This window comes from Sturnira hondurensis, unplaced genomic scaffold (assembly GCF_014824575.4).
Source record: "Sturnira hondurensis isolate 20B ecotype Veracruz unplaced genomic scaffold, ASM1482457v3 Scaffold0013515, whole genome shotgun sequence".
NCBI classification, from domain to species: domain Eukaryota; kingdom Metazoa; phylum Chordata; class Mammalia; order Chiroptera; family Phyllostomidae; genus Sturnira; species Sturnira hondurensis.
The window spans coordinates 7,517,561-7,535,002 of NW_028086146.1; the positions used below are offsets into that span (position 1 = coordinate 7,517,561).

The 17,442-nt window shown below is 39.9% G+C and overlaps 1 protein-coding gene and 1 long non-coding RNA gene across 5 annotated transcripts in view; one reads left to right on the plus strand and one right to left on the minus strand.

The window, feature by feature from the left end:
• Window positions 1–17,442, minus strand: part of GLIS3 (GLIS family zinc finger 3) — a 464,054-nt gene that overhangs the window by 325,636 nt on the left and 120,976 nt on the right. The window lies entirely within an intron of this gene.
• LOC118997860 (uncharacterized) lies at window positions 490–6,975 on the plus strand. 2 transcript variants are annotated; one of them, XR_005068738.1, is made up of 3 exons: window positions 490–1,131; window positions 1,214–1,308; window positions 6,286–6,975. It is a non-coding gene; the product is annotated as an uncharacterized LOC118997860 (long non-coding RNA). The 2 variants fall into 2 exon arrangements; XR_005068739.1 differs by lacking the exon at window positions 6,286–6,975 and adding an exon at window positions 3,455–3,753.

Genomic DNA, 17,442 nt, shown 5'->3' on the forward strand with positions numbered 1-17,442 from the left:
AGGGAAAGAACAACTTCTACCTTCCTGCTTAAACACAAGCACCTTTGTTTGGAAATATTTTCCCACTACCTTCTTCAAAAATGTGTCAGTCAGAGTGGTTTGGGGGAGGGAGGGGAGATATGGCAACTGGAATCATTGTTATTATACCTCAAGGGAGAAGGTAAAGGAAAACAAAGATTGAGAAATCGTGCCCCTTGTTGGTTGCTCTGTCACCTGACACCAGCAGCACAAGGAATTCTAGCAATACCTCTGTCCAGAGGAAGAAAACCTACAGGCCGAAAGAAATTTGTAGGGAAGATGTATACAGCTCGACTGACTTGTTTTTTTGACATGTAGCCTTGAAAAGAACAATTTCACCTCAGAAACTTGGCCAATGCAAACTGATTTTTTTTTGTTAAGTTTTAACACGCATTTTACTAAATGCATGAAGAAAGAGCAAGGGAGAGAAAGGCCAGGTATCCAAATACAGGGAGGTTGTCAGGTTTCTCTTTCTCTGTCATTTTTATTTAATCGGTCAAATGAAAACTCAAAACCATATAATTAGATGGCTGTTTATACATGATTAAGCATGAGCTCATTGGACTTTACATGCCAAAAAGTCAGAGATGTGGTTAAGGGCAAGAAGGAACTATTAATAAAAGGAAATAAAGCTGTAATACATTTTTTACTCATGAATAAAAATAATTCAAAGGTCTCTAGATGGAAAAAGAGAGGAGAAAATCAACCATGAGTAGGGGCAAGGAACCAGATAATGTTATAAACTGTTAGAATTCATGAGATATAAAACATAAGCCAGTGGTACGAAAAGCTTTTCTCCTCCATGACTCTAATCCTATTTTTGGTTTCTCGTAAACATAACTCACAATGAGAACATAACAAAACTTACCTGTATTATATTTCCTTAGCATTGTTCTGGGAAATATTTAAGCGAGAACATGATGTTCATTGAAAAGAGTTACTTGTTCTCTTCATAACCGCCTTCATCAGTAATCCTCTGGGAGAAACCAATAGCTCTCAGCTTCCCTTGAGAAAGCCAAGTGTCCTTTCATTTTCACAAATGCAGAATTTTTCTTCCCAAAATGAAGTGAGCACATCAAAAGCAAGGTGTAACTGACCATAACCTTCATGAAGGTAAGGCAGACTTTCCCAGATCCCCCAGAGAACCTGTGACCTCGGACTGGGGCTCTGAAAGTGACAAATCATCTCCTTACAGAGATCAAACACCAAGCTATGAATGAAGTCAGTGGGCAAGCCTTTCAGATGACAGAGAATGGACTGGTCTAGGATCAACCTACTTACCCACCTCAGGTAAGGTTTTCAAGTTACTACTACAACTGCTCCCTACTGGGAAAGTACACCAGTACAGGTCACCTCTAGACACCACCCAGGCAAATGCAAAATAAACTCCAGAGGTAGTTCAACTGTGTGTGTTATTTTCTGCAAGCAAACACGTCTTTGAGTTGCCAATGTTGTGACAGTACTTCCACACGACTGTTGTGATGTTGTATAGCCCGCTAATCAGAACAATACAATCTGAAACTAAAAATGAGTACAGCCAATAGACACCCAATACACAGTCCTTAAGACTGAGGCTAAAATGAATGTAATAACATTCAGAAAGCCCCCTAAGAAGCATAAACATTGACCTTTACAGCCTGACTCTGAAAGCCTTATCTCCCATTGTGTCAGAGGGCATCTCTCTCTCTCTTTCTGTCTCTCTCTCTCTTTCTGTCTCTCTCTCTCTTTCTGTCTCTCTCTCTCTCTCACCCTCCTCTACCTTCACCCTCTCTCAAAATAAACATTGGCCAGTTCAGACTCCCAGAGAGATCTTTAATCCTCTATATACCTGCCTGTTGGAATTTAAAGAAAATATGCTTCATTTAAACCTATACTATGAACTACAAAATGTAGAAACCCATAAAAAGCTCATTTCCAAAATACATATCTGAAAAAGACAGACGTGTGAAACAGAGCACCGTACTCACAACTACTTTTGCAACTTTAACCTACAAAGCCGCAATATCACTCATCTATGTGGTTTTCATGGAATATGTTACTTTGTTTTAAAGATACTTTTTAATTATTAACTGAATTTGGACAAATTCAATCCTTAATACTCATTTAGTGTTAAAAGGCACTCAAGGCTTAGGTAAAAACACACTTCCACAAAACAAATTCTTTATAAAGCTGGAAATGCATACATTTTATCTTTAATGTTGAAAGAAGCGGGAAATCGTAATAAATTAATAAATATTGATTATTTGAAACAGTTTAATAGCTACTGTGGTCCCAGATAAGAAATGTGATAATTTATTCCTAAACAATGTGTGGCATGTAACTCAAAACCGCTTTTCATCAATAATTAATATTAATAATTAACAAGTATAAACAACAAAAATACCTTTTGGAAATGTTTCAACCTGGCCCTTTCCTCATTCCACAGCCTGCCTATTGCCCCCCTTTACCCTCTATGTGGAGTTAATAACTAACCTTCCCTCATCTGTGACATGCAACACTACCCAGCAGCAATCTTACCAAGAATGCGCTCACAAATACATAAGGTTGAAAAGAATAAAAGTCTTTTCAAAGCCACCCGAATCTGGCCGACAGATTTCTAAATTAGCATCTGCAGTTACAATCCACTCAATGGTGAACTCGGTTTTTTTCTCCAGTGAAAACAGAACCCTGAAGACAGTTTACCTCGAACACCTACTTTCTCCTACCTAGAGATGTAATGTCTTATGTCTTTAATCTGAAGATCAGCTTAGTAATAAAAATTAAACAGTCCTCCAGATAAACACGGCAGAAGGAGAGGACAATGCAAAAACTACTCATTTAAGAGAAGCCAACCGATGCACCAGGCTGTATTTGGCACTCATTCTGAAGAGCATTCCAGCTTTTTAAAAACTGCATTGCTATCCTGTCTCCATGCTGATTGTCTGCGGAACAGCATCCTTCAGAGTCAAATACATTTCCAAATTTAAGGCCCCTTCCTTTTCTAAGCACTCTGCCCTAGCACCTGACATTTTAAGATTTTAAGTCCATTGCAATTCATCTCTCTCAGCCACTCACTTTCACCAAACCGAGTATTATGTGGGTAACATGGCCTAAGAAGTTCCTAAAGTTCAACATTGTGCTATATTTTAATTTCTTACAGCAAATACAAATTCTGTAATCCCCCATTCCCTTCCTCCACGTACCTCCATTCCATAGATTACGATTATACTTCCTGAAAAGTGATCAGAATCAGCAAAAGCACCTCATGCTTAAGTTATTCACTTCCCAGGCCTGTTTGGTAACTGACTTTTAAAAGTGTTAGGAGGAAGCCCTCCCTCTGGGGAGCTTCCATGGGCTGTGTCTGTTTGTGTAGAAGCGCAGGGATAAAGGTGTTTACATCTTTTCCTTGGGCGGGGGCCTCAGACAGCTGTACAGAGTACTCTGCATACGTTTCCAGGACTACCTGCTTTTCGGTTTCATGAAGTACGAGCGGTGGGAACATTCAGAACTACTAGGACGTTCAGCAAAGGCTGCTGTGCAGAGAGGAAAGCATCTGACAAATGCAGCCTAAGAAACAATGTCTCCCTTCAAGTGGAACAGCTGGTGAAGTCAGCCAGTGCTGGCCTGTGCGAACAATACTGGGCAGGCCATTAACTTGCCTGGTTCAGACAGCGATGAGCTCACCCACCTTTCTGGAAGTGCTATTTTAGCTGCTGAGTTTATACAAATAAAACCCATAATTTTCTAATGGCTAAACTAGGAATGTGGTTGAAAATAACTAACTCCGAGAACCCTGCAGAAGCCACACAGGGAACTCACGAAGGTGAGTCTGCAGTCTGTTCAAGTTTGCACACATCTTTATAATCGCTACATATGTATTACCTTGAAAATAAGCAACCACATAAGCAAAAAATTTTTTAAAAATCAGGTGATTACTGCCACATTGTGTGTTCTCTCTCTCTCTCTCTTTTTTCTTTTGCATAGGAAAGAAGTTAGTCCTTAACTAAAGAGTTAACATTTAACTTGAACACTGGCCACACTTTAGCTCTCAATCCCTTCCCCTCCCCTCTCTTATTAAAGTGAAAATGGGTTCAGGAAAACTCTTACTAATTATCACTGATCCTGGATGAGATATGGCTACACCAGTTTCACTTCTGCAGTCACAGCAGGCTTCAGTCACTACACTCTTCCCCAGGCAGCAGGAATCCCTGACCATTCCCCCACTGCACACACCCCTACATCACTTCCCCAACTCCCATAATCAAAGATCAGCTCAAATGCCCATAGTCCTAGAAACACACTTCCCAGACTCCTGCCTCCTATCCAAATTTTATGGTATTTCATCCATCCTCTACAATCCCAAGTAATGCTATTTTTGCATCTTTTGTGTATTTGATCACTTCTACCTGATGTGTTAGTTGTATCAATATCTTACCTCCCGCCTTAACTGGCCGTTACAAGAGGACAGGGGTGTACTTTATCTTCCTGCACTCCCCACCTCACCCCAACCCCAGGACCAGCAGGCCTGCTCAGGGCAGACACCCACTGAATGTGTATGGACAGGCAATGCCCACACCACCACTGCAGCATGAGTGGCTACAGTTCGTACAGGTTGGTGGGAGGAGGGCTAAAAGAAGAATAGTATTTTATTATTTAGAATAGGGAGATTGTAGGGAGGCCCAGAGTGGGGGTGGCAGCAGGATGACTCTGTTCTGCTGCCCCTGACATTTCTACCCTCTCATCCCCACCAGTTGGACACTGTGTCTCACTGCGTACCCAGGACACAGCTCCACCCTATCACCACAGCCCTTCCCCAACTGCTTGACTCGTTAACTTTTCTGCAGAGTCCTCTGTGGAAACAGAAGTATAACAAACCCCTCTCTCCTTCCCCTCTTCTTAGTCATTAAGTACCACAAAGGAGACAAAGAGGTTACCCAGCTATCAACATGACGATTATATTTCCTCACCAAAAACCTACACTAGTACTATTGCTGCTGCAGCTGCTACTGATAACTACTCTATTACTACTACTACTAGTAAGAACAATAATAATAGTACACCCATACATTAAAAATAAAATAAGAGTTAACATTAATGAAAGGCTTACTTGGTACCGGGGGTGATACCTGGCTGTATACCCAGATTCATTCAGCTCACATAACCACCCTGATTTATTACCATCCCATTTCACAGAGAAGGGAACCTGAGACTCAGAAAACACAGTAACTTGGTAAGAGTGAGAATTAAAACCCAGGTAAGTACAACTCCAAAAACACACACTGATGCCTACAGGCACACACATCCTTAACCACTACCCTCCACACAACTGGACAAATACTATTAAAGGAGAGGAGATGGAACAATTTCTTTTCCAAAGCTGAAACAAACACTCTCCATAGCTTCCAACATCTTGGTTGCCACATATAAGCAATAGTCAAGAAGGATACTTCAATTTATTCTGCACAGGTGTCATTAAAGGTATCATGCATGGAAGTATAAAAAGATAAACTATTCTAACCTTTACAGTAGTGGTTAAATGACTACTATATCACCCCTCCCACTTTTAGGAAATTCTGGTACATAACAGCAACTTCATTTGTCCATTCACTCATTCAGTGGTTAAATCACATGGTAAGGGCAGATAAAACAGAGGTCGAGGGAATTACAGAACAAAATGATGTCTTGATAAAATAAGGTAACATCAAACAGCTGTTGCAATTCTGAGGAAGAGATGATGATGATGAGATGGTGATGGTGATCATGATAATGAAGGTGATATTTAGGAATAAAATATGAAGATATTCATCTGCATAAAGCTTACCCTAGAAGGGATTTACTAACTTCCTTTCAATCAGGAGCCTTGAGTGGGCAGAATTCAGCAGGACATAGATTAGAAATGTAAGAACATGACATATACACACACACAGGAGCACAAAGACCATTGCACAATATGTCAGGTGCAATAATAAGCAAATACAAGGTGTCTTGAAGAGGCAACCTTCCATGGGGGTCCAACCTTTTATCAGGCCCCTTACCATGAGAGAAAAGTCAATGTATGGGTAGACCGGATCAGTGGTATGGGAAACAGGGGTCTGCTCCAGAGCCAAGTTACAAGGCCAAGAGGCCAGATTTGGTCTCTGCCTATGCAAATGTGCAAACTTGAATAAATCATTTAGACTAAACCTCCCTATCAAGCACAGCTTGGTGAGATCATATAATAAACTACCTAGCACCATCTTGGCACAAACTAGATGCTCAATAAATATTAATTCTCCTTTCTACCTGCAGATCACATCTCAAAACCTTTCATCTCTTCTCATCTAAAAGGCCACCTTTAAACCAGAATAGATGATGGAACCATTTCATGGGGTTTTCCTCGGGAGATGTATGCTCGTTCCCACCAGGCTTTGAATTCAGAGGTTTGCATGCCGAGAAGGAATACTACAAATCAGGTTTCTAACCTCCTTACTTTGCAGATGGTACCAGGTCACACTGTGCATGGCACAGTCAGGACAAACGTCCAAGTAATCAGGTGCCTACTTAACTCCACTTTCCACTGTATCCTATTACTCTTAGTGGAGTGTCAATTATAAATTATGCTTGATGGTGCAATGACCTCTGAGGTGGTTAAAAATGTTTTCTGCCTTCAAAATAGAATGAGGATGGCACACTGTAAACTCCTACACAACAAGCATGGGGTTGGGAACGAGAGAGTTCATAAAGAACTGAAGAGCTGGCAGAGAAATTGGATAAGCACAGAGGAAGGGATCGAGGATGAAAAGGGACTAAGAGACACTTTACGACTGCACCTTCAGATCATCTCCATTTCTATCCATTTCTGTGTGTGTGTATACCATGTTCTGACATCTCCAATCTACGTCCTAATCAATCTGAAAATGCCCCTAGACCAGTTTCTCTCTCCCTTTTGTCTAAAAACCTGAGGCTACAAGAACCATGGCTCTCACAGATCAGAGACAAAATGTTTAAATGTTCAGGAGAAAAGAGAAGTAAGATTGTTGTTTACCTTCCACAGTTTAAAAAAGAGGTTCCGTTTCCTTTGCTCAAATCTCCTTAAACCTTACGTTTGAGGAGAACCCCTGTTGAGCCCAGGTTTTAGTGGAACCAGTGCCTGCTTCTTTACCTGCCAAACGTACATTGACCATGAAACCAGTATCGAGGCTGCTCAGACACAGCAAATACCCTGCTAAGAAAAGCGGGGAAATCTAATAGGCATATCAAACTTGACAGCATAATTTTCTGAAAGATTCCCATCTCAAAGTTTACAAGCAATGAGTGAGGCTATAAGGCAATTATTTCCTGGCATAATAACAATTGCAGAACAATTGTCCAATTAGCCGTTGTGCACTGAGGGAATTCCTTTGCATTGCGGTCTTACTGTCTTTGCCTTTGTTCTGAAGAAAAATTTTGCCTTCAAGAGTTCTTCATTATGTCAATAAGTTTGGAAGGAGTCCCCATGGCACAAGAACCTTGCCTTGCACTAAAGCCTGATAATGAAGTACAAGAACCATCTGTTCCTACTTAAACTTGCTAACACACTCCTCAGCCAGGGGAGATGCTGACTGAAAGCCTCAAGGAAAGGAGAACCTTGGGAAGGTGACAGAACCAGAGTCACTCGGGATTAAGACCAGGAGTTCTCCTTGGGACAAACTCTTACCTATTTATATAAGCCTCTCTCAACAAAAAGGAGAAGGGGGAGGAGGGGGAGGCAGAGGAGGGGGGGAAGGATGAGAAGAAGAGCAGAACTAGAAAACATTAAAATAGCATATAAAATGAAATTCTCTTCAACAAGTATCTATGGGACTTAGTTCATGTGGGTCTTACATACTTCCAACCCAGAACTTCAAGCCCTCCAAACCCCATACCTTACCTAGTCAATCAACAAGGAACACAATGTTTTCCTGTCGTCCTTCCAACCTCCATCAATTGCCACATCAGCAATTAATAGCTCTGTTCCTTCCAACACCATTCAACCACAAAGGCTGTGTGAGCCTCAAGAAGGCAGAATAGTTCAACCAAAGAAGGACTGGCTAGCAAGAGAAGTGACTGAGAACACTTTGTGAGGCAGAGTTCTTGTCCCTACAGAGTTCAGAGGTATTCTCCTGGAAGAATACAAGAAGTTTCCAAGATATTGCAGAGAATGTCATTCTCAACTCTGTATAACACCCCAAATGGCTTAAAACATCAAGTCAAGTTTTACACTGTTATGTGAGTTATGAGAATTTTCTATGCCCTCATCTAAAGCCTAGTTTTTTTGTGCTTCTCTCCATTCTAGACTAAGACACTGTGGGACCAGAGGCACATAACTTCTCAAGGCCTCAGACTTATCATCACTTAAATAAAGGCAAGGAATTAAGTAATCTCTCAAATCCCTTCCAGCTCATCTTCTAAGTAAATATATCTCCCTTTTTGACCAAATTAAATTTCAAGAATTCTATTTACCTGTAAAATGTAACAGAATCATCTAACAATCTCTATATATTGAAAGAAAATCCAATAAAGTGACAAGACAATATAAACAGGGCAAACGCAATGGGTTTGTTATATAACATCAATTACAAGTTTCAAAATATAATGAAAATGTTTTAATTAAAAATACCTAGGACAATTACATTTATACAGGAAAACTATGTTTTTCCCTGAAGACATGCATAAATACAGATATAAACATGTTTCTAGATGAGAAAACTAAATATAGTATTTTGATTCTTCCAAACTATTTCATAGGTTTAATGTAGGATTTCTCAGCCTCTGCATTTTGAACATTTTGTGCCAAACAATTCCTTACTTTTCTAGTTTGTTGCTGTTTGGGGGTAGGGGGAGGTGCTGTGTGCATGAGGGATGTTGAACAGCATCTCTAGCCTCTACCCTCGAGACCCAGTAGCACTCTCCCCAGTTATGACAACCAGGACTAAATTCTGTCCAGAGACTGCCAAATATCCCCAAGGTCAATAATACTCAGGTAGGGAATTACTGATGTAATGCACAGTCCTCAGACAGTCCTACTCACTATATTGAAAATGGATTCTATAGTTCATCTGCAGGAATAAACTAGAAGGGAAAGAAGCTTTGAAAAAGAAAATACCCCCCTGGCTGGTGTGGCTCAGTGGATTAAGTACCGGCCTGGGAGTCAAAGGGTCGCTGGTTTGATTCTCAGACAGGCCATATGCCTGGGCTGTGGCCCAGGTCCCTGGTGGGGGGCACGTGAAAAGCAACCACACATTGATATTTCTCTCCTTCTCTTTCTCTCTCCCTTCCCCTCTGTCTAAAAATAAATAAAATCTTTGGAAAAAAGGATCATGATCTCAGATATACAACAATTAGCACATGATGTCATTACAAATGAGTAGGAAAAGAGGTTGTTCAAAAAATGGTAGTGGCACAACTGCTTCTTGTCTGAAGGAAAGTCAAAGCTAAACCCTTGTTCACATTACACATGTTCTGGTATTCTATCACTAGATAACAAGGTCAAAACTCAGGATCCTGAAAACAACAATCCATTATCTCTTGTGGTTCTGGGGTTGACTGAACACTTCTCACTTGGGGGTCTCTCACGCACTGCAGTGAGATGTCACCTAGGGCTTGCAGTAATTTGAAAAACAGACTGAGTGAACATCTACAGCGGCTCACTCACAGACTAACCGTGGATGGAAACACCTCCATGACCTGTGCATGCGGCTTGGGCTTCTCGCAGCATGGCAGCTGACTTCCAAAAGGCAAAAAAAGTCGTTTTTAGGCACAGAACTACTTCTGCCATATACCATTTGCCAAAGCAACAGGCAGAGTCACTCCTGACATACACCATTTGCCAAAGCAATAGGCAAAGTCACGTGTGCCATATACCATTTGCCAAAAACACCATCTCCTTAAATTTGGACTCGCCCAAATTCAAGGGGATAGGGAAATAAACTCCACCTCTTGACAAGGTGGTGGCAAAGTCACATGACATAAGAGCACATGAAATGGTAGAGATGGTTTCAGTCATCACCTGAAAATACAATCAGCCATAATATACATAAAATAAATTCCAGGGAAATTAAGAGCTAAATAATAAAACTAAACTATAAAACAACCCAAAGAAAATATATTTGAGTGTTTCTCTCATTTTAGGATTAAAAAAGGCAAAGATAAACATAGTTACAAAATTCATGAGCTCAAAAAGCACTCATAAACAAAATGAAAAACCAAACAGCTAGGAAAATACCAGCATTCTACTCAATTAAAACTTAATGGCTTAATGCATAAAGAGACCCTGCAAATAAATAATAAAGACAAATATTCCTATAGAAGGAAAAAGGCAAAGGACATAAACAGTTTACAAAAGAAGAATCCAGTGGACAAGACATTAAATAGACACTCTCAATATTCTGCTACCAGACTGAATAAAGAATATAAAATGTATTGTAACCCATTTGGGAAGCAATTTGGTAATATAGCCGAGAGTGTTTAAAATGTTCATTTGACGCAATAATCTACCATAATTTTTAAGATATTTGTGATAATGTAGTTTAATAAAAAAGAAAGCAAACAACTAAGGAAATATAGTACATTTTCCATGCACACAGAAAATCATGTTTTTCAAGTATCAAAAATATATGGGAGAAAGTTCGTAACACAATACACAAAAGTTCATACAGAAAGAGAACACAAAATTTTGTTTAGATATTTATCATCACTATCACCTATCACAAAATATTCACACATATTTATCTCCTCAAATATGAACAATGATTTATCTCTGTGTCTGGGGAATACTGGCTAGATAATTTTATTTTATTATTTTTTCCAGTATTTAAATATTTTTCTATAGTAAATATGTATTATTTTGATACTCAGGAAAAGTATGATGTTTAAAAACACTAGTACTGATGGGTGAAAAACTGAAAAGGTCACATTGTTGAGTTATTATCGAAAGATTTAAAAACCAGCTTAAAAGCAGGACAATAAGCATGACTGTGCAGCCAGTGACACCGGGGCGATTACACCTGCAACTACTGACCCATTCCAGGGGCCATTCGGTCCGAAACCTGGTCACTTTCCCAGGCTCACGACCTGGGAAAACTAGATTCTCATGTAGTTGTTCAGTGTGACCACCATGTAAACTGTTTTTCCCCTTTCAACATTCAGCCCACTTGTTTTCTTTGGTGAGTTCAAAATATGTCTGTTTCTGCCTTTAGAGGCCTTTCAAATTATGAAATACTTAGAGAAAATACACACTCACACAAGGGAAGACATTTGTCTCTGCTACCCTTTAACTGAAAGTCTTCCTCAATTTCAGTGGGTCCCAGTCAGGTACACCCTCTACTATTCCTTCAAATGGAAGAGCCATGAGAATAGCCACTCCCTAGTCCCCTGGTTCTCAAACTTGAGCGTGCGCTGGAATTCCCTGGAGGATGTGTGAAAACACAGAATGCTAGCCCTCACCTCACGGGTTTTGATTCAGCAGGTGTAGAAGTGAGAATCTGCATTTCTGACAAGTTGCCAGTGATGCTGATGCTGCTGGTCCAGGGACCCTGCTTTGAGAGCCACCGCTCAAGATTATACGAACAACAAGCATCTACCTACTTGAGAGTGCAACAGCTATTTATTTAGCCCTATTATTCACATTAAGAATATATTATTTGGTATTCCTTAATTAACATACTTAATAATCCATAAATCTCAGGAATCCTCATTCCTGTTCAGATAGAGTAATCCATTCAAAGAAACAAACTCCAGCAATGTTTGTAAAATCCTCATTTCTGCCATCACTCTCTGCCATCCCCCTTGACCGACAATCCTCAGACTGTTCAGCAGCCCTGAAGCCGCTCTTCACTCCTCCACTCTCCCACATAATGAAGCACTCTCCCCCCGACATTCCCCTAGAGATAAGGTTCTCCCTTCCCTTCTTGCCCTTCTTCCACTACTTCCTTCCAACACAAATTCCTCTAGACAAAGTATTTCTATCTCCCCTTATTATTTATTTAGTTTATCAAATGCCACAGGTAAAAATGGGGTGAATGAATAAATAAATGCCTGATTACTTTCTTTTTGGGTAACACTACATTTTCCTTAGTGAGCGAGAGGAGAGAGAAGCTCTCAAACACACAAGCATTGTCCCTGTAACACATCCCCCTTAGCCCCCTCCATCCATCCACTCAATACACATTTACCAAGTGTCTAGTATATAGCAGGCCCTGTGTTGGGTATTGGAGAACTTGGAGAAAAGAAAGGAGGGCTCATCTGAGAGGGTACCAGGCAGGAGGATGTTTCATGGATAAATGAGAGTCTTGCTGAATGTCTTTTAAAACCCACTGACAGATATCTGAAATACCTTCTTCAGGCCTTCATTTCTTTGACTGCACCCCATTAAAATGTACATGTCCTTGTTAAGAATAGCCCTTTAAGTTTCCAAGGGTCACTTGTATCTAAGTCTGAAAAGGTTTCAAGCCCTTTCTGATAAGGAGGACTCTGGATGACTTACAGAAAGACTATAAATGCTTTTCAAGGAAGAAAAGGGAATAGGATGGAAGTCTAGGGAGTATCTGAGACAAACAGGGTCTTTCCCTGGTTGTGACTTCCGGGAAGGCTATTCCAGAAATGCCCTTCCCACCCTAGCCTGCACGTGGTACCGTACTTCAGTGATTCTCAAATGAGGTGCCTGGACTAACAGCAACAGCATCACCTGGGAACTTGTTAGAAATGCAAATTACCAGGCCCTTCCCAATAGCTACTGAATCAAAAATTGGGGGGATGGATCCCACCCACTGGCATTTTCAGACTCTTTGAGGAACTCTGAAGCATACTCAAGTTTAAGAAGCACTGCTCTGAAATCTATTACAGTGGCTCCCTCTCTACTAGTATGTACTCTGTTATGATGGGACTTAATGATTGGTCAAATTCCTTTGTTAGTATAAGAACCTCATTTTTGGAAAGGTGCATGAGGGAATCCTAAACTACTTTCTGAGAGCTAAACTCTGTGATAATAGTGCAGAGAGTAGGTGCCTGTGGCTAAATAGGGAACCACTGGCTAAAAATGGAAGGTGGTCATTGATAAAGATCAATGTTAACAGCTCTGTTCGCGTGATTGTCTGCCTAACCAAATTTGTGCAACTTGTAATGACCACCAGAGCAGGAGTGGTTTTGCCTTCTTTTTAAAATTCTCAGAGCTCTCAACAGGGCATGTTTTCACATGCAGTTGAAAAGGGCCCCCAAAAATTCCTATTGCACAATGAAATGTTCATCTCATGTTATTTAGTATCCTTGGTGTCTCTTTGGAGCAGTGAGAGAAGGGAAAAACACGAATATTTTTAGAACCAAGGAACGATTATCGTTCAATGAAACAGCATAGATAGAGGCTTAAATCAAGTGTGTGGAAATAATATGTTATTACTAGCCTTAACTCTGTTAAATTATAACCTATAAACTCTGCAACGCTTGACTTAAACATCCCATCCACGTTTGCAGGAAATCTAAATGGTTATTTCTCCCTTTACTGCATGCATTGAAAGAGGATTTACTGTTACTTCCACAAAGCATGTATGAGGAGCATGTCATCCAGGATGTCAGTGTAACCAGGCACAATTGATAAGCACACAGCCCACATCACGTACGTATTCTGGGAGCCTTTATGTGCAGTTAATTAGTTTAGCTATTGCTTTCATGGTTCATTTAGAAGCTTCATGCTTCATTAAATATCAATAAATTTTATCCTCAAAAAACCTTTTCAGTAAAAATATGATTGTCTCTTCAAGTGATAATCTTGTTAATGGATGTATACATTGCAAGCATGTCTATCAGGACCAACAAAACTCCAAATTGCCATGGTTGCAGTACCCTAAAGTAATATGAAAGTTTTATTCGACAGTTTAAAACACATGCTTCATCCACACATCTTTTCTTACAGTAGGGAGGAAAGTCTTTTTTTTTTAACTTTCCCCAAAATGATGCATCTTTTAGCTTCTATTTTTATTTCATCAAGAATGCCTACTTATGTTTCATAAGCTACTTTCATCCATTGCATCAATTCCGAGCTCTGTTTATTGAAAAGATAAGCTTTTGGCAACTTTTGGTGCATGAAAGAGGTATTTTCAGGAAACATGTGTCCTTCACCTCCCTGATAAATGCACCCAAAGAGGGTGGGGGTCACAATTACTGGGCTTATCATCCTCTCAGGTACTACAGTAAACTCTGCCAGTGAATAACCTGGGCTGTTGTTCACAGAATGCCTGGAGCAGGTGGGTCAACTGGAAAAGGTCACAATGAGGAAAGAAGAGCTCCATCTATCTAAGCAGAAGTAACATCTGATACTTTCTCCTTCCTTCCAGGTCCATGTCTTCTCTGTGAAGACATCTCCAAGCTACTCAAAGTTGTTACTCTTTTCCTCATTTTTTATTATAGTTACCCATTCATTCACTTATTCACTCATCCATGCATTCAAAAAATATATTTATAAGGATACAATGATAAACAAGAGAAGATCTTTTTTTTCCCCATAAAATGTACATTCTAGTGGTGAGGAGATACACAATAAAACAGGTAAATAAATACCTGAACAAGATAATTTCAAACGATGATAAGTGTCATTAAAGAAAGAAAGAGGTAAGTGTGGTTGAGAATCATGGGGGTTGGTTTACATTAGACTGAGTGGCAAAAAGGCTTGTGGAAGAGACAGCTCACATGCTGAGGTACACACGAGAGGAAACCGTCCATGCAACAACATGGGGCAGAGTCTCCAGCAGAGGAAGCTCCAAGTACAGATTTGAAGTCTGATCCAGCTTGGCATGTTGAAGGAAGGGGGAAAAACAGGTTGGTGGGAATGTGCTCAGCAAAGGGGAGCTTCGTACCAGATACATTTGGAGATGACTTGTCAATCTTTTTACTTTAAACTATGAGCTCCTAGGAAACAGGGTTCATATCTTACTTGAGTTTGTGTCTCTAGTCCTTAGTTTCACATTTGACATGTGGTCAACAAGCATGTGTTGAATGACTGAAATGATTGAGTCATTTCCCAAGGTTTTATATATAACCTTGGAGAATTTTTTGTATCTCTTTATATAATCTTCCTTTTCTCATCCACATCTTTCCACATGGATGATCATGTTCTATTTTTCATGGACCTTGAAAAAGATACCTACGAGAAAGGCTTCTTTCTGGTGGCTTAAGTGGAATTAAATATATTTAAAGAAAATAGGGCCTAGAAGCCATTTCTAAACAGACATTTCTTCTACAAGTCCTATTTTAGGACAAGCCTGCATGAAGCTAATCCCTCTTGCCTTCTTCCTATACTGTTTCTGCCATCTGAGCCAGATTTTGTTGAGGTGTTCCTGGAGTCCCGTTTCAGCCAATAGGACTGAGGCTTCCCCACCCAACTGCAGTTGCACAGCTGTATCTCCATCAACATCTTCACCAACCAATCAGAGCAGCTTCATTCTGACCAATCAGGATCATGCTTTTTGAACCAATCGAACTGTGAGAATTTGGAATCCTTATTTGCATGAAGACTGACCAATCAGCGACCAGGGGAAGGGACTTTTGTCTATATAAGTTAGCTCCCCTTCAGCGCTGGAGAAACACTTTCCCTTTCCACGGAAGACTAAAAATTGTGTTTCATCTGCTAGAGCTGAAACACCAAAGACATCTTGTAGGAGCAGAATGAGGCAGACCAGGGCAGACCACATAACAGCAGGGCTTCCTAGTGGCCTCACAGTTTTGCTGTTTTCACAGCTATGAGGTATAACAACTGAGCTGTTTTTGCATTGAAACAAGTTTCCTTCTTCACCATCCCCCAAACTGGGATTCCTGTTGGCATTGAATTGACACCAACAAGCATTGGTTAATACCTTTCTATGCAAGGATAACATACTATAGACTCAATATGGGAGAAAGTTTTTTGTTTTGTTTTAATTTTTTCTTCAGATACAATAAATTTGTGCTTGAAGGTTTTACTGATGGCTTTTGTGACTATGAGTGAAACACATTCAGGAGGGGAGAATCAGAAGTTAAAAGTGCAACCCACAATAGGTTTCAAAAAGTAGCTCAGAAGAGCTCAGATTCATATCCTGGGATCTATTTATTTATGTAATACTTCAATTCAGCCAATAGTGGACAACTAGGGAAGAATATTAATATTAATGGCATCACTGTCATCATCATTAACATTATGATCACCTCTTAGAACATGGAATAATATAAACAAACTTTCCCAGTGAACCTAATATTGTGATGGATGAGAAGAAAGAGGAAACAGACAACCTACTAGAAATGCTTTAATTTCCATTCTACAAAACATTTTCAGTCCTTCCAAACTTGGTTTATTTTGCTTCCTTTCTTTCTTCCATGTAACAGGCATGGTAGATAGGAGACAATTTTTGAATAATGGTTGAATGAATGTCAATTTCATTTCTTCAGAATAACCTCTGGCAGCAATAAGGACCTGACCATGTTGGCACTGGCAGGCTTTGAGACCTCTACAAATCCAGAGAGCCAAGTGTGACCTCATTGTGCGGAAAATGCAAACTCACTGGGTTTATGCACATCAGTAAAAATTCCAAAGGGGGCTGATGCCAGGAAAATGCCTTATTTTGTCAGAAAGTACATCTCCCACACCCACACAGCAGCAGGTCTGCATAGTTGGAGCCACATGTTAAAAACAAAGCAAAGTGGCATGTGATATGGGCCTCACTGCCTGATGACAGAATTCACGAGCTGTCTGTCTTCACCCTGAGCTTTTCTGGAACAGAGTCCACACAGCCCAAGCCTATTTGACAGTTTTGTCTTATTACCATGTTGTTTTCTACAAAGTCCTTGCCTTTTAAGTAATTAAGATTTATTTTTCTAATTATAATTTCAAGACTATTCCCAAATTACAAATGATAATCTAATTCTAAGAAACCCTGTACTTTCCAACCTATTTAATAGCCAAGTTAGTGTTTCAGATTATACTAACCCTTTTTCAACTTCTGGAAGCATATAGGTAACTAAAAAAACATTTAAACCAACTGGTAAACCATGTTATGACACCTACTGCAATAATCATTGTGTGGACAACACTTCACAATATCCATTGGTATTGTAGTCTATAGTATATTGGTTTTATAAAAGTCAATTTTTTTAAATATTGGCCTGCTAAAATTCCCATTTGTGTCATTTTTTTACTTTATCATTTCCATGACACGTGTTCTGACTATGGATCATAAGAATAAAATTGCTGGCCCTGGCTGGTGTAGCTCAGTGGTGTAGCTCAGGCCCCTCTGGGCCTGCGAACCAGAGGACCATGGTTCAATTCCCAGTCAGGACACATGCCTGGGTTGTAGGCCGGTTCCCTGCAGGTCAACTCCCAGCAGGGGAAGCACGAAAGGCAACCATACATTGATGTTTCTCTCCCTCTCCTTCCCCTCTAAAGATAAATAAATAAATAAATAAATAAATAAATAAAATCTTTAAAAA